A 12,830-nucleotide genomic window follows, 5' to 3' on the forward strand; every position below is an offset into this window, starting at 1 on the left:
CCCTGTATTATTATTCCCATTTTCTCGTACAAATTCAGTCATATATCCATGGTTGCACCACTAGTAAGTTTCAGAGGTGAGGTTCAAACCCAGGTCTTTTCAACTACAGGCACAACACTATATTTAGGCACTATTCCATGTGGCCAATAGGCATAGCCAAATCATGCCAAGTTTTGCTATGATAGAAACATAGTTCTGGTTGAAGGAGAGTAAGCTTTTCAGGGGTTCAGAACAAGGATACCAAGTCCAAACTGGGACAGAAGAATCAATCATTCAACATATATTTGAGGATCTCTTCCTCTGAGTCCATGGCCACCACTTTGGGCCAAGCTTTTATTATCTCCTGCTGGGATCATTACAACTGTCTCTGCTTCTGTGTGACCAGATTAATCTTTGTAAGAAAAGTGTCAGGTAAACCTCTTAGTACTCTATAAATGTGAGCTGTTAAAGCCACTTTCATCAGATCACTTCCTTGCTCAGGAATCTGTAGTGGTTCCCCATTGACTACAAGAAGAAGTCCAAACCTCTCAGCCCAGAATTCAATGTTTTATAATAATAGGCCAGACTTCTCATGCTTTATGGCAGATCCTTCCACCTCTGAAGCCCCATTTTCCCGTTGGGGGGAGGGGATCCCTCCTAGAACCTCCATTTAGAGGAAGTGCCCAGGCTACTGCCTTCCCAGCCCCTCTCCTGATTCTATACCAGGACTCCTAGAAGGTACCTTTTCCACTTTCCCCTCACCCATCTATTTTCTTCTCCCTTTCTCTTCCCTTTCCTTTCCCTTCCTTCCCTCTTCTCCCCTCCCTACCCTTTCCATTCCTTCCCTTCTCTTCCCTTTTCTTCCCTTTCGTCCCTTCTTTCTTCTCCCCTTCCCTTATAATAGACACCTTCTGCATCACCACTGAATACTTCTGGTAAATTTATCTGTACTGAGGACCCTACATGTAGAGAGGCCCCATGTATGGCCAGGACTATCCCCTGCATGTCACATGGAATGTTGGTGTGTGGTTTAAAGGGAGGCAGATGGCCATATCTAACCTCTTCTCTCCTTCACCCTTCTCCATGGGTGCCAGGAAGGGAGCAGGTAGCTAGGGCCAGAGGCTACTCTGCTCTCCTCAGAGAGAGAGGGGGTACCGAGCTAGAATTATAACTGTCTGCTTCCCTAAAACATTTAGGAAATATGATCAGACTGACTCCTGACACTAACTCCTGATTGCTATGTCATTATTGGAGGGAAATCAGGCCCCCAGGCTTTATATCCAAAGCTTTCCCACTGAATACCAGCTCCACAATGAACACACCTAGTGAATAGCAAAGAAACTCATTTATCAAAATTGTAGAAACAGAAATTAGAGACAATATACATAGGAGAATGTAGACCAGACAATACAGAATGAAGACGTTCTCCCATTGGGAATGAGGTAACTCAGCTCAACCAGGAAAGTCTTAAGTCTTTCCCAAGGAGAAACTCCCCAAAGTCTATAGAGTAACAAGCTAGGGAAAGGACATGATGGAGACTGCTAGCTCCTCTCATGTTCTCCCACAGTCTTTTTCTGCAACCCTGAAGCAGGGTTGGTGTCTTCCGTCTTCCAACTTGAAACTAGAAGCCAGGAGAGCCCAAAGTGACAATGCTTGAAGAGTCTGGAAGATGACTGAAGAAAGCTAGAAAATTCTCTCTCTCTCTCTCTCTCTCTCTCTCTCTCTCTCTCTCTCTCTCTCACCAATTCTGCCCTGCCCTTCACACAGGTATGGAACATTAATCTCCATCAGTAAGGAGCCCATGTCAATGAGCTTAAGACCTGGAGTTACATATCTCTCAATTTAATTCCTTTCAACTTAAAAATTCATCAGATCTTTTGACAAGGTCAGACTTTGGGTCCAATGCCTAGGCCTAGGCTGCTTCCTAGGATCTACATATAGCATTTTTTTTGTAAAGCACCTTTTTTTGTAAAGCACTTTATGGGTGTTTATTTCATTTGATCTTCACAACAGCCCTGGGAGGTTGTCATCATCATTACTCCATTTTACAGATGAGGAAACTGAGGCTGAAAGATATTAAGTGACTTGTCCAGGGACATGCAGCTACTAAGTGTTGGAGGGAGGATTTGAACTCAGGTCTTCCTGATTATCAATCTAGCACTCTACTATACTCCTCAGCTGCCCTGTGGGAAAAGTTCACAAGTGAGTCCTAACTCAGCTTTCCTATTTTTTGACCATATACTAATACTTTAAGAGGCAGTTCAGTGTAGTGGAAAGGTGTGAGATTTAGATCCAGGAGAATCCTGGGTTTAAATTCTACCTATAACAATTACTAGCTGTGTGACCATAGGCAAGTCTCTGAACTTTTTTGAGTTTCTTTGTAGTATCTACCCCATAGGGTTCTTGTGAAGATGGAATGAGATGCAAAGCCCTTGGACCAGCCTTTAAACTTTAAACTCCGTGAACTTCTCTGTGCTTAGCACAGTGCCTAGCACATAGTGAATGCTTAATAAATGTATGTTGACTTGACTTGTCCCCAAAATAAGTGAATAGTCAAGTGCTAGGAATGGTTTTGGGGGAGCTGACCTGTGGGCCCTTTCCCAGAAGAAAGGAATAAAATCAACCTGTATACTCTGGCCCATTTCCTGTCCTCTTGGGTATGGAGCCAAATGACTGAGAAAGAGAATATTCTTCTGCCTTTGAGCGTCTGTCTGTATCTGCTTTAGGAGAAGAGGTGGAAGGGGTTGGGTGAAGTTTAGCAGTGAGCTGACCCCCAGGGAGGATGGAGCTGAAGGGAGTTAACTCTATCCTCTGTGTTCAGACAGGAGTCTTCATTCTGGGATTAAGGGGAAAGTTAATGTCTATTCAATGGTCCCACCAAGTTCCTTTACCTTTGGGAAAAATAGAAGAATGATAAAAGGTTAAGGTTTTATATTATTTATTTGTTTGAATTTATTAGTCTATCATGTTTTAAGTATTTCTTTTGTGATGGGAGAGATAATGATAATAATAATAATAAGAAGAAATAACAGCTGGCATTTGTATGATACTAAGATGTGAGACATAAGTTTTGTTTTAGAGATTTTACCAGGAACTCTATGGTGCTTGAGACATAAGTCAGGGAAATGAGAAAAACCTGATCCACTCTCTCACCATTTGGGGTCAAGTTCCCTCTAGGACTGAACCTTATCTATGTAAGTCCAAAGCAGCAGCCCCTTGTGAGAGGGGGAACTCCCTTGATCAAAGTTACGTACATCGATATGTGTATCTAGGCCCAGGAGAATGCAGACTCCTTGAGGTCAGGGACTGCCTCACTTGTGAATTATATCCCAGGCATCAAGCACTGTTCCTGGCACACAGCTGGCACTTAATAAATGCTTGCTGATTGATTGTATCTCTGATCTTTTCTTCTCTTCAGGGCATGATCATCAAGTTGACTATAGACATATCCTGGTGTGTGTGTGTGTGTGTATGTGTCTATAAAGGGACTTGGGGGGCCAGGGGTCTCCCGCTAGATGGTCTGACAGTTCCTCCAGCCTACCCCTTTACATCCACCTCTTGCCATCACACTTATTGATTGCAATCCAGGTTGGCATTAACAGAAAAACACAATTCCTTCCTCCCACTGATTTAGTATTAAGAAAACACACCCAGGATAACGTGTCTGGAAATTAAAGCATGGCCCGCAACCAGCAACACATGGAAAAAGTCATCTTGTTAAGAATCTCAGCAGGGATGTAGGTAATTAATACCAACACATCCTCTCCAAGCAATCCCTCCATCACCTCTGCATGTACCAGCAGCTGTCACACATCTCATTCCATCATCACAAACCTGAATTCCCAGAAAAGGAGACAGGGAAGGAAAAATGATGCTCAATTATGTCTCCAGTCATATTTACTGTGTACAAAGCATAATTATCTGAGAAATCTTATAAGCATAATGGGACTTGCCATTTGCCCCTTACCCTCCACCAACTAATGTGTTGGGCTGTCTGGAGGAGGTGACAAGTTGATGTTGGTGACCTGGTAGACCACAGGGCCAGAGTTTGGAGATTCTGGTTGGGTTTTAAAGAGACACCAGAGAAAGTTGGAATTAATGCTTACATTATTCTGAGAGGAGACTCCTTTTCCAGTGAATTTTTCCATCTTCCAGTGAATATAGAAGAGCTTCCCCATCCAGGTTAGCCCATGCTCCATTCAACTAGGTAGTGTAGTAGACAGGGTGTTGGAAGATCTGAGTTCAAATCCTACCTAACTCTGTGAGCCTGGGCAAGTCACTCTCAGTCTCAGTTTCCTTATCTGTAAAATGGCGACACTACTTAATTTAGGCTAGTGTTGTTGTGAAGATCATATGAAATAGCATATTAAGGTACTTTACAAACCTTAAAGCTCTCTATAAATATTAGCTGGAATCATTATTCCTGATTCACAGCTTGCTGACTCTTTCAAGAAGCAAGAAAGTCTGTGATCAGTGCACATGGTCTTACAGTTAAAAGGGAGCTACATGGACACATTTTCTTTTTATGTGAAAATTTTTATAATTTATTTTTTTAAATTACTGTAAAAACAATTTCTAACTTTCATTTTTTAAAAATAAAATTGAGTTCCAAAATCTCTTTCTCCCTCCCTAGATATCGATTATGCATGTGTAATCATGCAAAACATATTTCCATATTAACCATGTTGCAAGAGAAAACACAGACCAAAAAAATATTCCAAGAAAAAGAAAGTTAAAAAAGCATGCTTCAATCTGCATTCACCTATGTCCCAACAGTTCTTTCTCTGGAGGTGGATAGCATGTTTTATCATGAGTCCTTCAAAATTGTCTTAGATCATTGTGTTGCTGAGAATAGCTAAGTCATTCACAGTTGATCATCACACAATATTTCTATTACTGTGTACAATATTACCAGTCATATTTCCCATGTTCTTTCAAACTTGTGCATAGCCAGTTTCTTCCTCTGCTAGCAGCTTTCATCTTTGCTCTTTGTTCTTTGGCTTTTCTCATCAACAGCCTTATTCCTGGCTTCCCCTCTCCATCCTTTGACTGGCTTTGATCTTCTCAATATTGGGTTCTTGGTTACTCCATCAGTTTTGGTATACTCCACACATGCTCCCTTTCATATCTTAAGTAATGACATTTTTTGGGCCTAGCCATAGTTCCTGAGACACCAGTTCCCTTCCCAGTCCTTGAATCCCCAGTCCTGCCCCATTCCATTGTTTAGTCTAGTTGCTGAAGCCTTCCCTTAACTTTTGACATTCACCCACCCAGGAGTGGACCATGACTTCTCACAGGGACTCAGGTATAATGAAAGGATCAAAGGGAAGGGAGGGAGACTCTATCTAACCATGAACAATGAGGTCAAGGAATAGCAAAGACATTTCCCAAAGAACTGAAAGTCTTTGGAGAATGACTGAAACACTGGCCAAAATAATCATAAAGAGAGCAACATCATAAGACTTAAAAATTCTGCTCAACATGGTGACCCATTGTGACCAGAAGAGAGCTGCTGAAGGAGCATCCTCTTCACTCTGCCACCTCAGAAGAGTACACCAGGCATACTTTGCTAGACATGGCCAATCCATTGATGTGCTTTGCATATTATATTTCTTTATTCTCTTAAGAGGAAGACAGGGGAGTTAATGATAAGTAATAGATAGCTACATACATAGATAAATGAGAGATAAGTGAAAAATGATAGGTGATAGAAAAGTGATAGCTGATAGGCAGATAGATGATAATTGATAAGTGATAGAGAAAATATCTAAGCATACACAAACACCCACACACACCCACACATATATATTATTTTTAAAAGAGTATTAGTAAAACTTTTTAAAGTTTTGAGTTCATTCCTGGTGTTCTCTGTTTCTATGCTGATTTTGCCCTTTCCATCACTCCCTCTATGCCCTACTTGCAGCTGCCCTGGTCCTCATTTTCAGTGAGCTGTGAGCTTAATGGGTAGTGTGGTGCACTGGAAAGAATATTGGATCTGTATGCCATAAGAAGAACGGAGCTCATGTCTCAGTTCTACTGTGTACCTATTGCGACCCCTACTGAGTCACTTAGTCTTACAAAGGCTCAGTTTCCTCATCTGTATAAAGAGGGAGGACACTGAATAATCTTTGGCTTTCCTCATAGCTCTAAATTCTGTAGCCGATTCAACGTGCTCTTCCCACAACACTCCTCAGAATCGTGTACATTTTTATGAGGATGAGGACTTAAAATAATATAGATTTAACTGTAGAATTTCAGGCACCCTGATAGGCCTGTAAAGAAAATGGTTTTAGGCAGATGGTTTTCACCCTGGTCCCTTTATATCATACCTCTCAGTGTAGCTCTGTCTAAGAACTAACCTTCTGAATGTCTTTTCTTCATGCTGACTCAGAAAAAGAAAATTATTGTTTTATTTTAGAATCATAGAACTGAAGAGTTCTGGGGTAGAAGGGCAGGAAGGACATCAAGTATCATTGAAAACATTCTCCTGTCTCCATGCAGAGGGAACCTTCATTCCATGAGGTTAAGTCTTGAAAGACCCCTGTTGGAGAGAAGATGATCATGGGGTGAATTGAATTCTTTGGATTAAGCTTCTTTATCATTTTTGCATTCCCGGCAGCTACCACAGTGCCTGGAACATAGGCAGCACTTAATAAATGCTGCTGAATGAATGAATGAATGAATGAGTTGTTCCCATCTCTGTGTGAATTTGTTAGATCCTTCCTAGAGGGATGCTTATTTGAGAGCAGATTTCAAAGGAAAGGAACTGGGAACAAAAACATGAGAATACTGAAGGCCATGGGGCAGGGAAAGGACAAGAAAGGATAAATGAAAGTCTGTAGAATCAACCTGATTCCCCTTCATGCTTTTGCCTCCCTGCTGCTCTAGGTCTAGTGACGTTCTGGTAAATATTTAATAACCAACTTTCCAGGGAAAAAACAAACTGTCCATGGCACACTTTTAAGTCCAACTTGTATTATTAGCATTTTCTGGATCACTTTCTTGTTTAAACAATCAACGATATGATTCATCAAACCCTGATTTGTAGCATTTGAAAAATGCCAAGGTATAAAATGCTCATACTGAAAATTTAACAATGAACTCTCGTAAGACAGGAGGAGCTGAGTCCAGCACACCTTTGCCTGAATTCCAACAATTTCTGGACCTTACTGTTCATTCAATGGCTTGGTAAGATCTTCCTCTGTTCTCTCTTATCCTCTCATTATATCTGGGCACCCGTCAAAAGGAAGGTGTGTGATTGAGTAGCTCCCCTGTTATTTTAATTTGCAAAACCTGCCATCCATCTTCAGAACCCCTCATCTGAGCCCCCACCAGGGTGGTGGCAGCACTAGAATCCATGTTATTGTTCCAGGCTCAGGGAATGAAGTTATCTTTCCCTTGCTTTGATTATATTGCTCAATGGATCCCGAGTTTCCCATATCGGCTGCTCTGCCAAGAGAAGACTATAATACAAATTGGGTGGATGGGGGAGGGGGGTGTGGGGAAGGAGAATCCGCTGCTTCTCCTTTATCATCACTCAAAAGGAGATGATGGGATTTTTGTCTAACTTTCACAAAGAAGAAGGAAAAAAACCCTGGGAAGAATGGAAAGATTTATTGGCTGAGCTCTGTCCTGAAGACCCACTGAAAAGGAAGCTATTATCAATGTCTGGAAAGGGCAGATTTAGCAAGTGAGAGGGCCTGAGGTGATCTTTGCCAGGGGAACTTAAGAGGTTGTTGGCCCCTTCTGGCTTGAGCAGGTGTCAATGAGGTGCCTCTGGTAGCCCTTTGTGACACTTTATTTTGCTCCCACCCTTCTTGGCTTCTCCCTTTTCCTTATTTTCTTTTTCTTCCTCCATATTTTGTTTCTTTTATCTCTTCCTCCTGCTCCTTCTAATTTACCTCCCTTTGTCTTCCTTCCTCCCTCCTCTTTACTTGTCTTCTTTTGTTTCTTCCTTCTTTTCCTCCCCTCCTTTCTTACTTTCTGGACCTGAGAGACCATTTAGCCCAAGTCCTCATTTTGAGGGGAAGAATCTGAGATTTTGTCCAAAGTCACACATTCAGTAAGCAGGAAAGATATTTAAAACCAAGTCTTATGACTTCAAAGGCAGCATCCTTTCACTGTTTTGACTATATGTCTTTCTCTCTGTCTCTATGTCTGTCTTTTTCTCTGTCTCTCTGTCTCTGTCTCTCTCTATATATATATCTGTCTCTTTCTGTCTCTTTCTGTCTGTTACTCTCTCTCTCTCTCTCTCTCTCTCTCTCTCTCTCTCTCTCTTTAATTTTCATCCCAGAATTCTTCATTACCCATCAAATCAAGTTCAAACCTTCCAACTGGATACTTATGCTTTCTACCATTGCCCCACCCCTTCTCTCCCACACTTCCCTACCTGTGCCTCTCCCAGCCTTCTTCCTGTCCTGACACTCCCAGCCCCACCCAAAGTTCATTCCTATGCCTGCATATTTGCTCGTGCTGTTTCTCTTGGTATGAATCAGCTTCCCTCTCCTCTTCAGCATCTCTTCAGTCAGCCTCTTCCAAAAAGCCCTCCCAGATGATCTCAGGTCTGGCGGCTTCTCTCCCTCCTCAGTTTTCCTCCAGCCCATGCACTGTCCCACTGCTGTGGGTTTGTGTTGTTTCCCATGTGCCTTGTGGCTCACAGCTGCAGGCTCCAGATGCAGGAGCCTGCAGAGACCCCTGACTCTTTTTAAAGCAGGAGCAGAATTTGAGCCATCACTGAGTGTCCAATCAGAGAGATCTCAGGAGCTTCCTAATCCATCTTGTTTCTGACATGAATCCTCCCTGTAATACTGATGACAGGTGGCCAAGGGGACTGATTCAGTTTCAGAGCTGTCAGAGGCAGAGATGGTGTCATCTCCTCTGGCCCTCCAGGTGTCATCTCCTTTCGTCCCACAGTGGGATTGAACAAACCCATAGGAGACAAGGACTGATAAAATTCATAGAAGAAAATAACTGGATGAACAGAATTTTAAAAAAGTAGAATCGTGGACAGGTCCAAGTAAGCACCTTGGGGCTCCTGAGGTCCAAGTGTCCGACGTTATTTTTCACACTGGGAACCTCCCGGTGGCCTCTGGCTCTGTTGGTCTTGAAATGGTTCTCTTCTTGCTAGAGCCTTGAGAAGGCAGAACATACAGAGGGGGGAGAAGGGTCAGAACAACAGCAGCCCCAGACATCACCTTTCCTGTAATGAGCTTATTTAACCAGATGGAGGACAGGGAAGCACCATGGAGAGCTGTTAATGAGCTGTGTGGGCTGACCTAGGGCGAGGAGGAGGTAGAATGCCTAGCCCTGAATTATTCAAGAAGGTAAGAGGCCATGCACAGAGTTCCCCAGCTTTTTCCACTCCTTCTCCTCTTCCCTTTGAGGACCTGACCCAGGCTGATGGAAACATTCTGCTGCTAACCTCTGACCTTTTTTTTGGTGGCCAGTTTGAGACCATCTGTTGAGTTTTTCCATGCTCCTGGACCTGGAGTTTCATCCCATCCCTGCCATGTTTGATTCTATTCATGCTTAGGGAAGTTGTGATGGGAGGGGTGCCAAGAAAGCCCCTCTAACACAAAGATATCTTCCTCTGTCCTGTCATCAAATTCCCTCCATTAGAGCTGCAACCCTTTGGGCTCATCATTGCTATCAGTAATTTTATCTTAAACGTAAATCCCTCCTGGAAGGGGAAACTGACACCAGTCTTCTGCTCTGCCTCAGTGGGAGTAAGTCTATAAAGCCTTCTTCTCTGGTAGGTGTTAGTGGAAGTGTGTGGGAAGGAGGGGAGTGTGTGTGTGGGGGGGTGGAGGTATTTGATGATTCCATTAGGCAGAAGTGGGGACTGTTTGGAGAAAGAGGTTCAGAAACTTCTTCAAATACATCGTGTCCAAAAGGGAGTCTGAGTCCAGTCCCAGGTCCTGGCTCTCACTTCTGTTTCTTTTTCTACACCAACCCTTTTCCCCTTAACCTCCTGACCCCCTGCTCCCCGGTCTTTGGCTTTTCCAGTTCCGATTGCCCTAGCTCTCCATAGAACAACTACAAAACTCAGTTTCTAGAGCAGGTTTTGAGACTCCTTCAGGCCAGCATGTTCACTGGATCATAAGATGGTAGATTTTGAGCTGGAGAAGTCCTCAGAAGTCCTCTAGTCCAACCCTCTCATTTTACAGACAAAACAAACAAACAAACAAAACAAAACAGGTGTGGAGAGATTAAATGAGCTGTCCAAAGGTACCCAGGTAGGGATTCACATTGGTCTCGCACAGAGTAAAGGTACAGACTTTTGTGCCCCCATCTCAGCACCTTCTCCAGGGAGCACAAACAACAAACACATTTTATTCGCTTGGGTGTGACCCCTTCTGTGGCATTCCCTTCAGAGATAATGAGCTCTCTTCTGAACACTTCCAGTGATAGGATGCTTGCTACCTCTGAGGTAGCCTGTTTTGTTGCCAGACTTTTTAAACAATAACCTAAAAGTGAATCTGATTTTAGCAACACAACACGGAGATGAGGTCCGGTTATTAGCCTAAGTCCCTGGTGAGTCTCTCTGCCAGCTTCCATCAACTCAATAGTAACCCACAGGCCACAGCGGCATGAAGGTCGACAGTTTTATGTCTCACAGTTGCTAATCTATGCCAAATTCCTGCAAGCCATATAGATGCACATTTCCTATTCCTGTGATCAAGAAACTAGGGCAGAATCCTCCAACACGGTTAAAGCAGAGTAGAAGCAAAAGGGATTCGGATGGGGATGAGAGTAAGGGAGGGGTAAATTCTTTTAATTTGAAGGACAAACCAACCAATAGAATGAGAGGAGAGAAGCATGGGTTTTTATGGTAAATAAATAGATGGATAGATACATATAGATATATGTACATACATACACAAACATGTATATGTATATATATACACAAATATGCATGCATACATATATATACGTGTATGTATATAATATACATACATGTATACACACACATATATGTGTATATACACATGCATGCCTTGGAGGCAAAAGCATCAGCATGATTAATGCCTGGCAAATATCAAGCAGAAATTTTGAAATAATCATAGTCTTTAATTTGGACAACAGCCTTCAATTAAAAGAACAAAATTCTTCCTTCCACTAGCTTCACTTCTCTCTCCCTCCTCCCTGATTCCTCAAATCAATTCAATGAAAACAAATATGAGGCACCTACAGTAGTTGGTAGAGACCCCCGGTTTGGCTAAATTCTGGTGTCTGATCTCAGGGATTTTACAATCTAGATTTTATAGACACGTACACAGATAGCTATAATATCTAATAACACAGGACAAGTACATAATAGAGAATCAGAGTGATGTATGAGGTCAGAGAGGGAAGGTCATTACTAACAGGATGGAGTCATACAGAAGGGGGCGTGTAGGTTGGGCTTTAAAGGAAAGAGAGGATTTCAATAGTTAGGGAAGGGGTAAGGAGGAAGGCATTTCAACCTTAGACCAACAGTACAAATGTAGGATAGGATATAGGACTTTTTGTTTTGGAGGTGGAGGGATCTAGACCTGTAGTGTTACAGGTATGGGGACTCTCTCCCAAAAAAACTCTCTGCCAATATCAGTTGACACTTTCTTTGAAACTTAGACTCTCAGGGCAGGTAGGTAGTGCAATGGATAGAGCACTGGAGTCAGAGGGATCTTAGTTCAAATCCAGTCTCAGCCACTTACTAGCTGTGTGACCCTGGGTAAGTCACTTAACTCTAATTGCCTCCAAAAAGTTGCTGAGGCACTGGGACATCACATAACTTTCCCACCGTCACACAGTGTCATAGGAGGGGATTGAACCCATGTTTTCCTGAAACCAACCCTCTACACACTGTATCAGGCTAATATACCCAGGGTATTTTAGAGAGATGTAAAAGAGTCTATTCTGCCTAAGGAAGACTAATGAAGGAAAATAGTATGAGAAAAAGCAGGAAAAGTAGGGTGTTATCAGGGTTATGCTGGTACATGTTTAATAACTGACTGTCCAAAAAAAAGTCATTATTCACATTTCATCTATCACTTTTTTAAGTATAGACAATCAACAAAATAATAAACGAAGCCCTGATTTGTAGCGTTTTCTGAAATAAATGCTCAGGTTGAAAATTTAACTATTGTCCCTTGAGCCAGTTTGAGCGGTTCCAGCCCGCCCTGAGTAGCATCCAACTGTGGAAGGCCTTAATGCCAGGTACAGAAAATTGAGCTCTTCTTGGGAGGAGATAAGAAGGCATTAAAGTGTTTTGATCAGAAGCATGCAGGACCAGAGCCATTCACATGGAACATTAATCTGGCAACTGTGTAGAAGGTGAATTGGATGGGGGAGAGGGGGGAGGCAGGAAGAGATGGTCAAAGGCCCCACATATTAATCCAGGAAGATGCTAATGAAATCTCCTAGTACATCATTGGTAATACAATAGGAGAATATTCATGTAATGATAACAATTAATAATTAGTCATTAATAAAAATGATTATTAATTAAGCACTATATAAAGTCTAGTTATTACTAGCCTTTATATCATGCATAACTAGCATTTATAAAGTACTTTAAGTTTTGCAAAGTACTTTACAAATATTATCTCACTTGATATGCATAGTAACCCTGGGGGAGGTAGGTTCTATTATTATCATTTTACAAATAAGGAAACTGAGGCAGACAGAGGTTAAGTGACTTGCTCAGGGTCACACAGCTAGTAAGTGAACTCCAGGGCCAGTGCTCTATTGGTTGTACTACCTAGCTAAAGTGAGAATCTGTAGAACATTGGTCACTGGATAGGGAAGGAAAAAGCCAAATGTTGCACTGAGACTGTGGACATGATATGATGGGTGAATTGGGGTGTCAC

This window comes from Vombatus ursinus, unplaced genomic scaffold, assembly GCF_900497805.2.
Source record: "Vombatus ursinus unplaced genomic scaffold, bare-nosed wombat genome assembly UNPS02012811.1, whole genome shotgun sequence".
Lineage (NCBI taxonomy): Eukaryota > Metazoa > Chordata > Mammalia > Diprotodontia > Vombatidae > Vombatus > Vombatus ursinus.